The sequence below is a fragment of the Nematolebias whitei genome, chromosome 12 (assembly GCF_014905685.2).
Source record: "Nematolebias whitei isolate Nwh7 chromosome 12, NemWhi1, whole genome shotgun sequence".
NCBI classification, from domain to species: domain Eukaryota; kingdom Metazoa; phylum Chordata; class Actinopteri; order Cyprinodontiformes; family Rivulidae; genus Nematolebias; species Nematolebias whitei.
In genome coordinates, this window is record NC_056509.1 from 25635092 (window position 1) to 25651404 (window position 16313).

Consider the following 16313-nt stretch of genomic DNA (forward strand, 5'->3'; position numbering starts at 1 on the left):
ATAAATATATATATACGGGTCCATATATATATATATATATATATATATACACACACATAAATGAGAGGTTTTCTCCTACATTCTGTACTTTATTCAGTCATTTTGTTATTGTACTGTCATGAACTTTATCATTTAACATGCTAACTGAGGCTTGTAAAGATTGAGATGGAGCTCTTTGTTTTTGTCATTTCTGTGAGGATTGCACAGTCTGACCTTGGGGGGAATTTGCTGGAAAGGTTTTTTTCACTTGAGAATAATCTTTCTCTCTATAGAATGACAGACTCCAGTGTTTAGAAATGACCTTTAACCTTTCTCCATCTGATGGGCAGCAACATTTGTCTCTCTAAAGTGATTGCTGATGTCTTTCCTTCTTGACATTGTGTTGCTTCAGACCAGACTACCTAAACTCTGGTCTAAAGTCAGAATGAGACCTGAGCTAGCTGAGGTGGAGAGACTGAACGTTCACAAAGTTGTCACGTCTTCCTGCTGTTGGGAGATAAATCGCAGCGTGGTACAGGGTGTAGCCTTTTAACGGTAATCTTTTCACTGTATTTTGGCACATGATGTCTAAAGACAGATTGATTGTAATGAAGAGGTAATGAAGCAAGTACTTATAAAGCTGGCTAAACTGGATATTTTATTGCCAACTCTCTACATCGTTAAAAAGACAAACTGTTTTTGTGCAACCTGTTGTCTCTTGGGTTTAATTGACCTATCCGAGTTGTTTTCTGTTCAGCACACATTCAGTTTGACCATATTTGCACCTGCAGCCTCTGTTAAAAAACAGGTGCTTCTAGTGATGCCTTTAATGGAGCAACAGGACGAGAAGCGACATTCCAAACATGCTTTCTTGGTTCAACACATTTTTCTTTGATGATCTATTTAATACCAATCAGATTCTTAGTTTCTTTCTTCCTTTTTGCTTTATTTTCCACACTGGCTTGTTCCTGTTCATGGTTGTGAGGAGAATCTGGGGCCCGGCCCAGTTAAACTCCATTAACTGTCAAAGACAAAGCAATCCATGCACGCTTATTGTCAATTAAGGGTCATACATTACTTTTTATGTTCCTGTTTTTGGACTGTGGGAGGAAATCAGAGCACCTGAAGAAATCTCACCCTTGAAATGAGAAAACGTTCAAACTTTACGCACAATAAGTCAAGAATGGACTACGATTGATTACCTTTTGGAGTCAATCCAGTTCAAGCTGACTGCCACAGCTAATCCACATTAACCAGCACAAAAATGGCCATAACTCAGACAATTTTACAGATCTTAAACTAAGTGATGTGGTAGTAGCTGAGAGTTATTCACAACGACGCAGGCTGTCCCATAACGTTCTGTTCAAGGTCAGACCAATACAGCTTCAACTCTGTCATTTCTCAGCCTAAGCTGATGTCGTTTAAAACTTTGGGGTTGAAAGGTGGTGGGTAGTGTGCGTTCCTCCAATGCTAGGTTTTTAATTTAACAACAGAATGCAGCTGATTCAATCAGCCTTTCTAAAAATCTGAGATATCGATTATTCGACACAGCACAATGACAGAATCGTTTGGGCTGCTTTCCCGCGGCACTAAAGGCTCGGTCTGAACTTCTGAATTGAGTTAGAATTGATTTAGTAACCGTGCATCCAACTCCTGCAGCATGTGTGTGTTTGTTCTGCTCCTCGAGCTCCTCTGACTTTTATCACATCTTTTTTCAGCTTCCTGTCACTAAGAAGGTCTTGCGTTTGGATTAAATAGTAAAGTGGTTGCTTTATTGACGGCAGGCTCTGATTCTTTGAGATTACATAACACTTCACTAAAGAGGGATTGAAGCCTTTTAAGCACCTCTGCTGCCTGAGATAAAAGGAAAAAATAAAGACTCTACAGGCTACATGCAAATAAATAAAAGCACAGTGTCTGTATGTAGTCATACACAATTTTAACAAGTGGGCAAGAAATTTGTTTTGGTAAATTGTCTAACAAAAGGTTACATGAAAGCCCAGCAGCAAATAAAAAAGGTTAGTTTACACCTAATCATTGCGTCAGATGTCACTGTTTTGAGATAAAAATAAAAGGGTCTCAGATCATCTGGACAGGTTCTTTTTTTGATGAGACGTTTTATCCTTCATCCAAAGGACTTCATCAATCCGAGGAGTCTTTGGATGAAGGATGAAATGCCTCAGCAAAAAAAGAAACCATCCAGATGACCTGACAGAACTTTGTTGCATTTTTCTACCTGGATTATTGCGCATGAACTTGGATGTTTTGAACCACTTTGGCTATGGCTGCCTCAGAGGAGTCGACGGGGGAGAGGGCGGGCCCAGAAACCATCTTATCACCAGCAAACTGGTTGGTCCACTATGGAAGTGTGCTGCTTGTGTCACAATGGCTGGTGCTGGTGAACCCAGTGGTGCAGGCAGGCACTCGAGATAATATAAAATAAAGAATTTATTTTACAAAACAAAGGAGCTGACGGGGCAGCAAACTTGCATAAACCAAGGGATGAACACAAGGAGCAGAACAGGACATCACTAGTGTACAGCTAATACAATGCCAGGACAAAGACTAACACAGAGACACAAGCTATGTTTACATGCGCAGAATTCTTTGACCGGATTGAAATGTGTTCTGTTTGAATAATTCAAATGTATTGTTTACATGGGCACAATCTGTTCATGACGAGCGTTTACATGCAGCGGGCTTTGTTCTGAACAGCAGTACTGACATGCGCAGAGTGGTAAACTCTCCTTAAAAAAAACACCGAAGAAGAAGTTCTACTTCCGGGTGAACGTAAACAAACCTGAGCACCCAAAATGGACCCGCGACAGGTTTTAATGATGGTGGAGACGTTATTGCACTCCCTGACTGAGCTACAGGTAATATAAATCATTTTGAGCTCTTTAAAAGTTTCTAGTAGAAATGTTGTGTCGCTCACCGACCAGTTTTACTTCCCTGACATGCTAATATTATTAGCGTTAGCCAGGCGGAAATGGCAAAGTCGCACATGCGCAGTCAGGTCAGTTTTTCACCATCAGATAAAAATGAACAGATCAAGCGTTTACATGCGTAAACCACCCGTTTCGTTCTGATCACAAATTATAGCGGATCGTGCCGAATACACAAAAAATAACCCAAACGGAGTGTTTACATGACACACTTTTATTCAGACCGGCCATTTGATCCGGTTACTTATGTCCATGTAAACATACCCACAGACTTATATACAGGAAGCACCAATCAGACAAAGTGAAGGGACCTGTGAGTAATCACAGATGCCAGAGACAGAGACTAAAGATGCAGGACATAAACATGACACAAGATGGGGCTAGACACCAAAGAACCACAAACCCTATACAGCTGTAAACAGAGGATCAGGGGAACACAGACATGAACACAACACCAAGGACAAAACCACAATTTCTACAGCTTGTGGGACTGAGTTTGTTTGTGGCTCCTCAGATTGATGATGTCCTTTGGATGAATGATGAAACATTTCAACAAAAAAAGAAACTGTCCAGAGGACGTGACTTAACTTTGTTGCATTTTTACCTAGGCTGTTGAGCATGAACTTTGATGAAAGGTCTCAGATGTTTTAATTTTGAGCTAAATATTAACTGAACATTTTGCATTGATGCACTGTCAGATCAATGAACGTCACACTGTTCAGCAGTTAAAACATCTGAGTAAGCTGCCAAAATATAATTTATTTTTATTAGTTATATCAATTCATTTAAGAAAAAAAAAAAGCCTTTTTTTAACAAGTAAAACATAAAAAGCATGTGGTACAAACTGTATAAGGAAACCAGAGGTTGACGCATCATTTCTCATCAAAACATGTTATCTAAAACTCAAGACATTAAAGACGGCAGGCGATATGCATTTCTTCAATGATTACCAGGACTTTATTATTATTACAACGTTGATGTTGGGGTTTTAAGCTGTAGCGTTGGCACCCTGCGTTTTTTTTAGTTTAGTAATAAAAATGTCTCACGCTGTAAAATGGTTGTAAAGCCTGAAGATGATGTTTGTATCCAAATTCTGATTGTTTATTGTTATTTAGTGCATCCAAGTTGGTTAAACAGGAAGTATTTAAAGCTTACATCCCACATGCGTCACATGGGACGCTGTTGGATGGATTCTTCTGGGATTTAGTTTTTTTAGACGTGTTTTAACAGTCTGGTTGAATCGTTGTGGTTTGACAACGACGAATGACAGGATGAGGGGTAGAACATCTATCGCTCATGCAGAAGAACTGACTTCCCTTCACTTTTACATATTTTAACCCCTCACCTTTCTTTTTGTCAACGAACAGCTGTTGGTCCATTACTGGAGGGTGCCGAAAGCTGGTCTAATTGTGTGAATGTTTACGAAGCATTCACACAATTGTGATAAATTTTTCTTCTGTACGTTTTTCAGCATTTTTCTCGTTCCACAATTTTTCTACTATTTCAACAAATCAGAAATCAAAACGTTCAGCTCATTATCCTGCTATGACTTTTGGTATTGGTGCAACTTTAGCTTTTTGAAATATTTAGCCTTTCAAGCTACTTTTTTCCCCCATAGAAAATGAATGGAGTTCATTTTACATCCTTCAAATCTTTAGATCTGTTTACAACCTTTTACTGCTCCTTTCATATTTTGTTCTGGTTCAGCTTCTTTCAGCTTGTGCAATTTATTATTTTTAATTCAGCTACTTTCAGCTAATTTCACCTATTTTTCAGCTGTTTTGTGCTCCTTTCAGATTCTTTCTGCTAACTACTACTTTTTGTACTTCTAACTTCTTTCTTTCAGCTTGTTATGCTCCTTTCCGCTCAATTCTGTAAGTTTCAGCTATTTCTGCTACTGTTTAGCTGTTTTATGCTAATTTTAGCTTTTTCGGCTAATTCCACATTTTTTGCACTCGTTTCAACTTTTTTCAGCATTATTCAGTAAAAATGTGCTCTCTCCATTTGTAATGTAAGCATTCTTTTTAGCTACCGTTCAGCTTTTTTTTTTTTGTGCAAATTTCTACTTTTTTTCAGATAATTTCCACTTTTTTGTTCTAATTTCTGCGTCTTTCAGCCTAATTCGGCACAGTTGCGCTCTCTTCAATTCCTTCTGGTAATTTAAGCTTCTTTCTGCGTTTTCTGCAACTTTTCAGCTATTTCTTGCCAACTTCAGCTATTTTTAGCTAATTTACCAATTTTTGTGCTCATCTCTGCTTATTTAAACCAAATTCATTAAATATGTGTTCTTTCTGCTTTCTTCTGCTAACTTAGAAGCCTAAGTTCTTCCATTTCAGCTACATTTTAGCATGTTTTTTAGCTAATTTCAGCTGTTTTCCAGCCAGGTCTTATGTACTAAATAAACATTCACACTGCATTGTCGCATACACTTTCTCTAGCTGCTTTAAAGTTATTTTATGCAGATCAATTTAAATTGATTGATAGAAACACGATGGGATTGATATTTATTTTGTTTTCTCTATTTCAGCATGTTGCTCTCATTCCAGAATGAAAGATAAAACGTATGTTTTATTTTTTTGTTTCTGATAAAAGAAGAAAAATATACATTTTAAAGCATCCGTCCTCCACTTTGCACTGATTTAATTTGTGCTAATTCAGTTAGCTACAGGACAATAAATATGTGTGGCTCTGTGGTCTGTGACACGGTCTCATAATCCTGAGGCTGCAGGTTCAAACCCAAGTAGCCTTAGGAAGAGCATGGTGTATGCCACATCTTCTGTGTGAGTTCATTCGATGGGTTTGAGAATGGGAATAATCAAAGTAGAACGTATAAATCAGGGAGTTAATCATGGTGAAAATATGATCAAGTTTAACATATTGATGATAAAACATGACTCACTGCTCTTCGAGACGTGGAATAATTTAGGCTGCCCTCAAAGACTCAAATGTAAGATTCTGGTCACATTTTTTTACCATTTTAAATTCCTGTAGTTTTAATAAATACGTTTTCTTCTATAATTCTGAGCCATAATGGTTTGTAAATAGTCTCTTTGCTTCAGAGAAGGCTGATGCCGTCTCGCTGTTTTATGTAATTATTCTGTCTGGTTGTGAATTTACCAGAAAACCTTATTTTTCATAAACAGTTTAAAGAAACGCTTAAGATTTGTGCAGAACTGGCTAATCAAAGAAGATAAACTGTGACAACTGAGAGGTTCTGTTTTCAGACACATTTTTTTGTGCTTCAGACTTTTTATATTAAATCTACCCACTAAAAACTGCTGGGTTATGTTGACAACTCAATTGTTGATTTTATGTTGTTGGCTTGATTGAATGTCCTGAAGGCACAAACAACCTAATAAACTGATACTTCCTGTTTTTAAGTAGACATATACTAAATATTAGCTGATCTAATACTTTACTAAGCCTCGTAGAATTGATCATGTTCAAGTAAGTTATAAAAATAACTTAATGAATATTTACCTCAAACAATGACTAAAGTAGCACAATTGTTAAGCAATGTTTGCTCAAAGTTTCATGGCAATAATTAGAAAGGAACATAATTATTATTATTTTTTACATTGTTCAGGGTAAATTCAAGGATGTATAATGCCAGAATTTTGCTTTGTAAAAGGACGTTTGGTACCACTTCACTGGAAATATTTTCAGGATCTTTCAAAAAATACATTTAGTTTTGAAATGAACTTTACAAAAAAAATCATTGTAATAGAAGTTTCTGTTGTGTTGTTTTGTGGGTTGAAAGCTGAATAGAGAGAGATGTTCTGATGGATCAGCCACCAATCATGATCGTCTATTTCCATTAAAAAGTGTGTGATCAGCCGGTACTGATCAATGCCTTTCAGTGCCGATCACAAAAACTGATCACCTTTGCAGCCTGCAGAGGTCGTGTATATATATATATTATTTATTTATTTATTTAAGCAGTACTTTGAGATTTATTTGACTTTCTGCGCCATTTAGCCTGTTGAGAGCCTTAGTGTTTTTAGTCTATTAAAGATTGTGTTACTGATGATAGCAGGCACATTTAAATGTTTTTCATTTGTCTTTTTGACTGGATAGTTGCTGTATTGTGCCTAAAAGTTATTATTATTATTATTAAAAGACTGAGCGGAATACAGCTCCTCAGACTGAGGAAGTCTTTCAGATGAGAGACGAAACGTTTCTACATTTTTTTGTTGTTTTGCTTTGTTTTGTTTTTTTGAATGTCCAGAGGACCAGATTTAACTTAATATTTTTTAGATAAATCAAAAGATGTTTTTGGTCCAAATTAAGGTGATTTTATCCTATTTTCCAGATAATGTAGCAAGTAGTACTAATCTTAACTAAATTTACAATAAATAAATAAAAATTACAGCCAATCCATGTGATTGGTATTGGTGATCGGCACCATGCGTGATCGTCAGTATCGTGATTAGCAGCAAAAAACAAACAACCTGATTGGAGCGTCCCTATAGAGTTTGCATTTAATTTTACAAGTTGTACTAAACTTGGTAGCCAACCTATAAAATCAGTAGTGGCTGCCTGGCACCAGGGTTTGATATCACACTCCAGCTTTAAAATCATTATATTTTTAACCAAACTAATGTACATGCTAGGTCACTGGTGTCATGTGCACTTTCTCAATGAGACTGCCATTTCTCAGGTGTGTGTTAAGGTGTTGTGGTTGGTGAACGTGCGCACGGGAAGTGCACGGTCTGGCTAGTCAAATCAGACGATATGTAGGTGCTTGAACAAAAGTGTCCTGGGATGACTTGTGTTGTGACCTGGCACTATATAAGTGAACTGAATAGAAATGCTATAACTACTATATATTTGTGCTTCAAATAGCCCTAAACGCTCTAATAATTAAGGTGTTTCTGGGAACATGATCTAAATTTGACCCTGCAGTGGGTTGTTCTGTAACGAGCAGCTCAATCCTTGAAATGAATGTTGAGTATTATTTATAATTAGTTTGCTTTTAAAAAGTGTCGATCCTGAACTGCAGCCCAGACCCTCCTTCCTCCTGCACTGGCTGCCACTATTTCACATTAAGTTTAGCCCAACCAGGAAGAACACACGCACGCGCACGGGCAGAGAACATCTCGCAGGCAGCGCCACCGACCGTCCTCTCCGCTCCACTCCCTCCCCAGCTCTCCCAGTTCACCGAGCTCCGCCGCCGCGCCAGTCCGGCTGCCTCCTCCTCTCTTCGGCCGACGCTTCTGCCCCCGCTCGCCGGGAGGAAGGAAGCCCAGCTGAAGTTCCCCACCTCGGTTTGATCTGGTCGTTATTTGGCCGTGGATGTTTGAAGTTGTTCCGAGAGGGAGAGGAGAGAGGAGAGGAGAGGGGGGAGGCACAGGGAGGGGGAGAGAGGAGGTCTGAACCCATTTTTCGCTTCGTGCAGCAGAAGCGACGCACGGAGCTGCCGCTACCACCACACCAGTGAGTACCAGGAAAACCCGGACACAAAACGGGACCAGGAGGGGAGGGGGGGCCACTGCCCTTTATCGTTTCGCCTTGGTGTGTGTGCGTGTTCGTGCGTGTGTGTGCGTGTCTGTGCTCTCCCCCTCCAGCTGGTTGATTCAGAGCCTACTTCAGATGGGCAGCTAAGCCCGGCTGCCGCGTTTCACCGCGCACAGACTCTAATGTCTGACATCCTGGCCCCACGGTGCTCGGACACAGAACCGGAACCACTGAGCCACTGTGTTCACATCCTGGTCTCTCCGCCTCTAACCTCGATGATGTGCCAGAGGCTCGTCTTTAACCCGCCTGTCACTGGACCTGCCTGCACGCTCGGCTCGGAAAATGTGAAGTCAGAGCCTCCCGTCTACCTTACCTGGACGCTGGTCCATTATTTGATGCGTGTGCGTGCGCGGCTACGCCTGAAAGTTGAAGGCAGATGGGCCGGTATCTACTGACGGTATAACCTTGAGCTAAAATATCACGATTTATTTGCTTTTCTTTAAAAACAAATATGCAATTACTTCAGCTGCCTAAGTATGATCACATACTGCCCAACACGTGTTTTAAGGGCACATGATTAAAATAATACTCATATTTATTAATAGTTATTTAGATATAAATAGGGAGTTAGAGAACACAAGTGAACTTGTTTAAAATCTGTTGTCTTTTTCTAGTTATGTTACCAAGAAATCAAAGTTCCCAAATTGTATTAAAACTCATTTTATTGGACGCAGCTAAAAATGACAAAGAAAACGATACCAGCTTTGGTAAAACTGGTCGAAAGATAAAGTTGTATCAGTTTTAGTGGGATTTTAATTTTTGTTATTTACGTTATTTTACCAAGAGAACCTCACTGAGATAAAAAAAAAATCTAATTTATAAGAAACTGGCAACAAAACGCAAAGTTTCTTAAAGCAACTTTTAACAGTGAACAGTCGAATAAAAATAAACCATAAAATCTCTTCCTTAAAATAGGATGCATGTTTACATGACCAAAGATAATGAACCATCAAATATATTCTTGAAATAGGGTGCACACATGTCAGATAAAGCCCTTACAACCTGACCTCTGTGCTCCATGTGACCAGAGGGAGGGCAAACAAAACAAAAAAACTAATCGTTTCAGAAATTGCCTCATTAAATGCATTGTTGCAGGAGGAACCGTATTATGGATTACATCAGTAGTTTTGACATTGACTTTGTAACACCTTTGGTATTTACTGTACCTTGAAACGAACGATCATCCCGTGAGCAGAAACTTTTAAACATATTGGATGCATGACTGCAGGTATAAACACGGTCTGAACGGATGTTTCTGGTCACATTTTGCTCTTTTTATGGCTATAGCGCTGTTTGTTTGTTTTTTCCATACGACTTGTCAAGTCAATAAAACAAGGGAGCTTATTTATCAAAGATGGCTTTGCTTGTGCAAAAAGTACTTTTATCATATTAAAATCCCCCTTATAAGTTTTGTGTGCAGGTTTGCATCTCAAATATATACACGCAGGACTACAGCCCAACATATTTTTGATTTTCACAAGATAATAGAAGGCAATGTTTGTGAAATTACTGTATTTTCTGCCGTACACGTCGCACCGCCCTATAAGTCGCAACAGTCCAAATATGTGTAATAAAGTGGAAAAATCCATCAATACGTCGCTTCACAGTATACTGTCTGTTATGCGTCACTGCTGTAAGTGTGGGCCGGTGTTGTGCCAAAAATCAATGGCGACCGCGGGAGCATGCACGGGAGGACTTTAACAAGAATTTAACAAGATTAACACTTAAAAACAATTATTTGTTTGCTCGACGTTATAGTAAAGGTGTGACGCAGTCTTCAATTTTGCCTAATAAATGCACTTTGACTGTCAAATCAGCTGTATTTCAAAAGTATTTGCTGCCTCAGTGCTCCCGGAAGCGCACAGAGGGAGGAAAAAAGGAGGCGGAACGCTGTGCATTTCTTTGAAATTTAACAAGATTAACCTCTAAAGAACAATTTTTTGTTTGCTCGAAATTATAGCAAAGGTGTGTCTCTTGAACTTTTACTTAATAAATGTACTTTAATGGTCAAATTAGCTGCATTTTGCTGCGGTGGTGCAGCGAAATGCAGCAGGTTTGACAGTTGCTCCAAGCAGCGAGCAGAACAAAGATAGCAGGCTATGGCAAGCTGATTGTATCATTAATAGCTGGTGAAGATTGTCAATCATCTAGGACACGGTAAATTCAAAAAACTTCAAGACAAAAATAATAAAGTATAAAGTATAATAAATAAATTCCAGTTGTTTTTGTCTGGAACTTTTTTAAATTTATCAATAATCACTTTTACCTATTACATGATAAAACGGAATGCCATATTGCTACTACTACTCTGCTGCCATCTAGTGGCTGAAAATGGTACTGTTCAATATTTTCAGTCAGAATGAATGAAAAGAGTCATATCTCAGCCAAAAAAAAGGTTTATAAATATGGGAAAAAAAATCCATAATTATGTTGTTTCGGCCTATAAGTCGCAGAGCATGCAAATTATGCAAAAAAACATGACTTATACTGCGAGAAATACGGTAAAGACTCAGCCTTTCTTGAATCACCCGCCTCCTTTTATGCCTGAGTTTTAGACTGAGGTTGATGGTGTTGTAGCTGTTTTGGTGAAGAGTTGTAAATGATGTCTTGTGTTGTTGTGAAATGTTATAAGATGTGATAGCCCTCAGAGTAAGTGCTGAGAATAACTCTCAGCTGCTACCACTCCAGGTTTTTGCTCGATATCTCTAAAATTTACAACAATTTTTGTGTCGGCTAAGTTTGATTCGCTCCAAAGGCCGTCTTGAATTTAAATGACTCCAAATGTCAATCAGTTACAAACAACCAGTGATTATTTTCTGAAAGTTTGCTGCCCTTGGATCAAAATGACCTTGGAGGCCTTGGCCTTAGGCCTCCAAGGTCATTTTAACCCAAGGGCAGCAGGAGTGTTAATATGCCTTCACTATAGATAAAGTCAAGTCAAATTTATTTATAAAGCACATTTAAAACAGCAGCTGTTACCAAAGTGCTTAACAATAAGATCAAGGCAGTAATTAAAGAAAAATAACAATACGATTGTAATTAAATAATAAAAATAAAAACATAACACAAAACCGATGAGAAACAATGAAATAATAAATCAGACCCTATATGTGTTAAACATCAGTGAATACAGGTGTGTTTTTTGGAGACATTTAAAAGCAGGGAGTGAAGTGGTCTGTCTAATGTTGAGAGGCACATTGTTGCAGAGTTTAGGGCCCATGACTGAAAAAACAGATCTCCACTGAGCTTCAGCCTGGTTTTTGGAACAACCAAAGCAGCTGGTTAGATGATCTCAGCGCCTGAGAAGGATCATAAGGTTGCAGTAGGTCAAAGAGATATGAGGGTGCAAGGCTGTCAATGCACTTAAAGGTCAACAGGAGAATTTTAAAAACCAATTCTGACACATACAGGGAGCCAGTGAAGGGAGGACAAAACTGGTGAAATATGCTCAAACCTCCTGTTAAGAGCTGAGCTGCAGCATTTTGGACAAGATGGAGACGTGAAAGGGACACCTGACTGACACCAACATAGTGTGTTACAGTAGTCCAGCCGGGTTGTAACAAATGCTTGGACTATTTTTTCAAGGTCACATCTGGTGAACACAGACTTAAGCTTAGCTATCTGCCTTTACTGGAAGAAGCTTTTTTGTAGAACGGAGTTAAACTGTTTATTAAACAAAGTCAGAGTCTAAAATCATTCTGAGGTTTGTAACAGACTGCTTAAGACACGACTCAAGGGAGTCCAGGTGAACAGGAACAGGGACAGTGGTAGAGCTGCACACAATCACTTCTGTTTTCTGAACGGTGAAAAAGCAGGATGCATCACTGTGACTGACAACAACAGCTTACCCCTCTGTGAATTTATTTTCTTCAGTTTAGCAAACATCTGCAACAAAATGGATGTTTTCAAGCCGTGCTATTTTTTTTTAGACAACAGGACAGGTGTTATTAAAAATATAAAAATGGATTCAGTAGCTTCAACATAAAACACATTACTATGAAAACCAGGACAGCAGAAAAAAAAAAATATATATATTTTTTTGCTCTACTGAAACGAGTCTTTCTCACGTCATCAAATTTGTGCAGAACCGTCTAAAATTTGCAAAACATTGTTTAATGTCTCAAAGTTACCATAAGCACACAGCAGTCAGCTTATAGTTAGTCCCATGTTCCAGCTACAGGATGTTTCAAACTATAAGCCGTACTTAATTCCTTTGATTTTTATCAAAAATCAACAGTGAGCTTATAATGTGGTGCACCTTATGTATTAATTCTGGTTGTGCTTACTGACCTCGAACCAATTGTATGTGGTACACGTTGCTCAAAAATCTGTCAAAAATGTTTTCGTTTCGCTTAATGCGCATTATAATCCGGTGCACCTTATAGTCCGAAAAATGCAGTCACATTGCGCTCCTCTGTAGACTTCCTGTGATTAAGTCTGTTTATTGTTGGTGCTTGAGCTCATTTGATCTTATTCTGCAGGTTAATGTATAACGAGTTTAAAAGCTTGATGTCTCCCCTCAGACCCTCGGATAAAGTTTTAGGTTTTTCTCTTTTGTGTTGCATTCTGGGTGTTTTTATTTGTTTGTCAACCAGTAAACCATGACTGACACATTGGCACCATATTTATTTATTTTTGGACTATGGGGGAAATCTTCAATTCAAGCAAACCTCTGAAGACTGAAGTTATCTTTTTAATAAGCTGCTGTCATATTTCCTGACCTCATTTAACCGAGCCTCTAATGAAACAGTTTGAAGCCTGCCTGTGGAGGCTCGCTTCCCATTTTCAAAAACTCTCATCTATAATAATATACCTCAGAATTTATTTTCACGTTTTGATGTTGAGGGTTTGAACGTTGTTTCCTCGCAGCGTGAAAGTTCTGGGTTTGAACCTGCAGCCGTCTGGGGCCTGTCTGTGTGGCGTTTGCTCATTCTCCTCCTGTCTGCATGGTTTTCTCAGATTTCTCCAGGTTTATTTAGTCCAATTTAAAAAAAAATAATAACTGCATGTCGAGCTAAATTAGTGCTTCTGAATGGACCACAGGTGTGATAGTCAGTATATTTGGTTATTTAATGGGCTATGAGTCACAGTTAGATGGGACCCCCCACACGTCTCTTGATAAAACCCACATTATGAGTAGATGAAGTCATAATGTAAAACTGCAAAATAACCAAAACAATAAAAAAAGTGCAGGATTTGCCTTAAAAGTGTCCATACCTACGCAGCACTTGAGTAAAAATGTACATTTAGTGTTTTCTGCTTTTCAACATCATTACTCACTTCTGTCGCTTGGCAACATTTAGCTCCATGGGATGCAGTCTGCAGGGCCTGGCCAGGAGTTGTAGTCTGTGGTAGAAATTTCTCTTTACCAATGTCAGTCCCCACGAACAGAATGTGCTGCTAAAAGTGTGCGACCATGAGATTACACATCGGCCTCTGGTAGACACACACGCAGATCACATTTCTCCCTCTGCACTCACAGACTTGATGTCTTCCTCACTACTTGTAATTCCTGCAGATATCATCCACTCTTTTCCCCTTCAGTCACTGTCTTTGTAGTTTATTTGGATTTATACTGGAAATGGATCTTTACTGGCAGGTATTTGTCCTAATGATCTTGATTGGTGGTCATTGAAGAGGTCCATTAGAAGAGCTGAGCAGGGTTTGGTTAAAGAGTAGAGCTGCACCGTCTCGTCAGCCTGCTGGAGGGAAAAAATAACACTAATTGCTTGCCATCGGAAGGCGAGCGATAATGTTTCTGCCTGCGTGTGTCTTTGTCTATCTAAATGCCGCAACTAGTGGAGAGATTTTAATGAAATACTATTTTTTAAACTATATGTACATCTACAACTGCTTAACTTAGCTTATAGAGATATTCAGATCACACTATCGGTTGGGTTTCTAATTATCTCTCAGATCGGAGGCAATGTGTTCAACACAATAGTACTTCTTCCAGTTATTTAACTGTCAACAATGGTGTACCACAAGGCTCAGCCTTAGGACCCACTCTTTTTACAATCTACGCATGTAGGACAGATCACTCCTGGCGCATCTTTACATTTTTATGCCGACGATACAGTTGTTTATTGTCGAGTTAAATCAGTCGCTAAGGTTTTCGTAATGTAGCTTGTTTTTCTTTTCTTTTATATCACTACTTTTATTTATTTTTAATTTTATATGCTTTTTAGGACTGTTTATTGTTGTGCGTACCTCATCTGTTTTTTTTTTGTTTTTTTTTAAACCGGTCACTTGAAAATGGGTCCTCATGATTCAATGAGACTAAAGGTTGAAGGAATTTCGTTAGTCATAATAGATTAAGACTAATGAAATTCATTCAACCTTTATTGATACTAATATTTATTTTAATCAATTTGATGTCCGATTTTGACACCATGCTCATAATATCATCTCTCTTTGGTTTAGTCACTTACGAGATCTTTCAATTCAGAATGACTGACAAGTTAGGACACTTGTGCTGGTTTTGCACAAGAGAAGATTCATACACCAAAGATTTATGCTCAGGTTTTAATTTTTATTGCAAACAAAAGAGAAGCAGCAAGTCGATCTTGATTTGTACTCAGCAAGGTGAAAAAAAAATGCAATCGAAAGTTCAACGTCTGTCAGCGTGTGAAATGGATCCGTGCAGGTGGAGTCGATGTTCTGTCACCAAAAGTTCAACAAACGTCTCCAAACACGAGTAAATCAGAACTCCGACTCTGTGTTTCTTTTATGAACACCACCTGACCCAAATCAGGCGGCCCCTTCATCTGATCGTGGAGCAGTTTGAAGTGTTTTCAGAGCGTCTGATAGATGTCCTCTGTGATGAAAACCTGTGTAACAGCTTCAGAATTTAGTTGGTTCCATGTTTCTCTGTGCAGAGAGAGAGAGACAGCAGGAGGGAGATGAGTGCAGGAGCAGAGGGGAGGTTTGGGGGGGTCTTCTATTGATGGTAAAAATGAGACCGTAGGCTGTTCAGATTTGTTGTTGCATATTTGTTTCAGGTGATTCGACTTCAGGTCGTCGGCTCTGTGGTTCACTAGAAGCAACTGGACTTCTTTTGTTTCTTGAAGACGTTCAAAAGGCTTCTTCAGCTCAGTTCTTCCTCTTCTCTGACACTTCTGTCCACACTTGTTGATAAATTGAATCCCCTAAGACCTTTTACGATTGGATGTTTATTGCCTGCCCTCCGACACATACTGGCCACACGGTGATCGACAAACAAGACGTCTGCTGATGCTGCCGTAAGAATGGCAATATATTCAGACGACTTTATTACTATATGAAACTGACACAGTTCAGAGCCACAGTTTTATAGAGTTAGAGTTTAAAAAGCTTAATTACCCAACAGGGAGGGTATAGGAGATAAACACACACATGCAATGATTAGTGATTTCAAAAAGCTCAGTTTCAGAGCACAGGCTGAAGATTGACAGTGTGCTGAAGCTGTCAGCAGCGTGTTAGGTGGATATAATGTGACATGACGCTGCTCAGACGGTTGTCCTCTGATTGATACAGCACTTTACAGCTTACAGCCACCACAGTGGGTCCAAACGTGATCAGAACAAACCAAAGAAACGCTGAGCAGTACATCATCCTGTAATCCACTTTAATTAAATCTCACAAAACTGACATTTATCTTGAGGAAAAATTTAATAACCTGTTCATTAAAACTTCTAGCTGAAAAAAAAAAAGTTTGATTTTCAGAATATTCCCCAGGATTGCTGTTTAATGATCTTTAATCATCTGGCAGCTGAGAGGACGTCTTTTGTTGTGTTTTTCTCAGATGCCCTCTCTGCTGCTTGTGTGAGGGTCAGATCAGCTGGAGGTCCTACACATCTACATGTCCTACAGATCTACATGTCCTACACATCT

At 38.9% G+C, this 16313-nt stretch overlaps 2 protein-coding genes across 2 annotated transcripts in view; one reads left to right on the forward strand and one right to left on the reverse strand.

Annotated features, from left to right (window-relative positions):
• fermt1 (FERM domain containing kindlin 1) overlaps positions 1-16313 on the reverse strand; it is a gene marked incomplete at its 5' end in the record, with an annotated part of 928370 nt that overhangs the window by 771597 nt on the left and 140460 nt on the right.
• Positions 8300-16313, forward strand: part of LOC119418472 (bromo adjacent homology domain-containing 1 protein) — a 27541-nt gene continuing 19527 nt past the window's right edge. The window contains exon 1 of the mRNA XM_037685759.1: positions 8300-8360. The gene's annotated coding sequence lies outside the window, so the exon portion shown is untranslated. The remainder of the gene's footprint in view (positions 8361-16313) is intronic.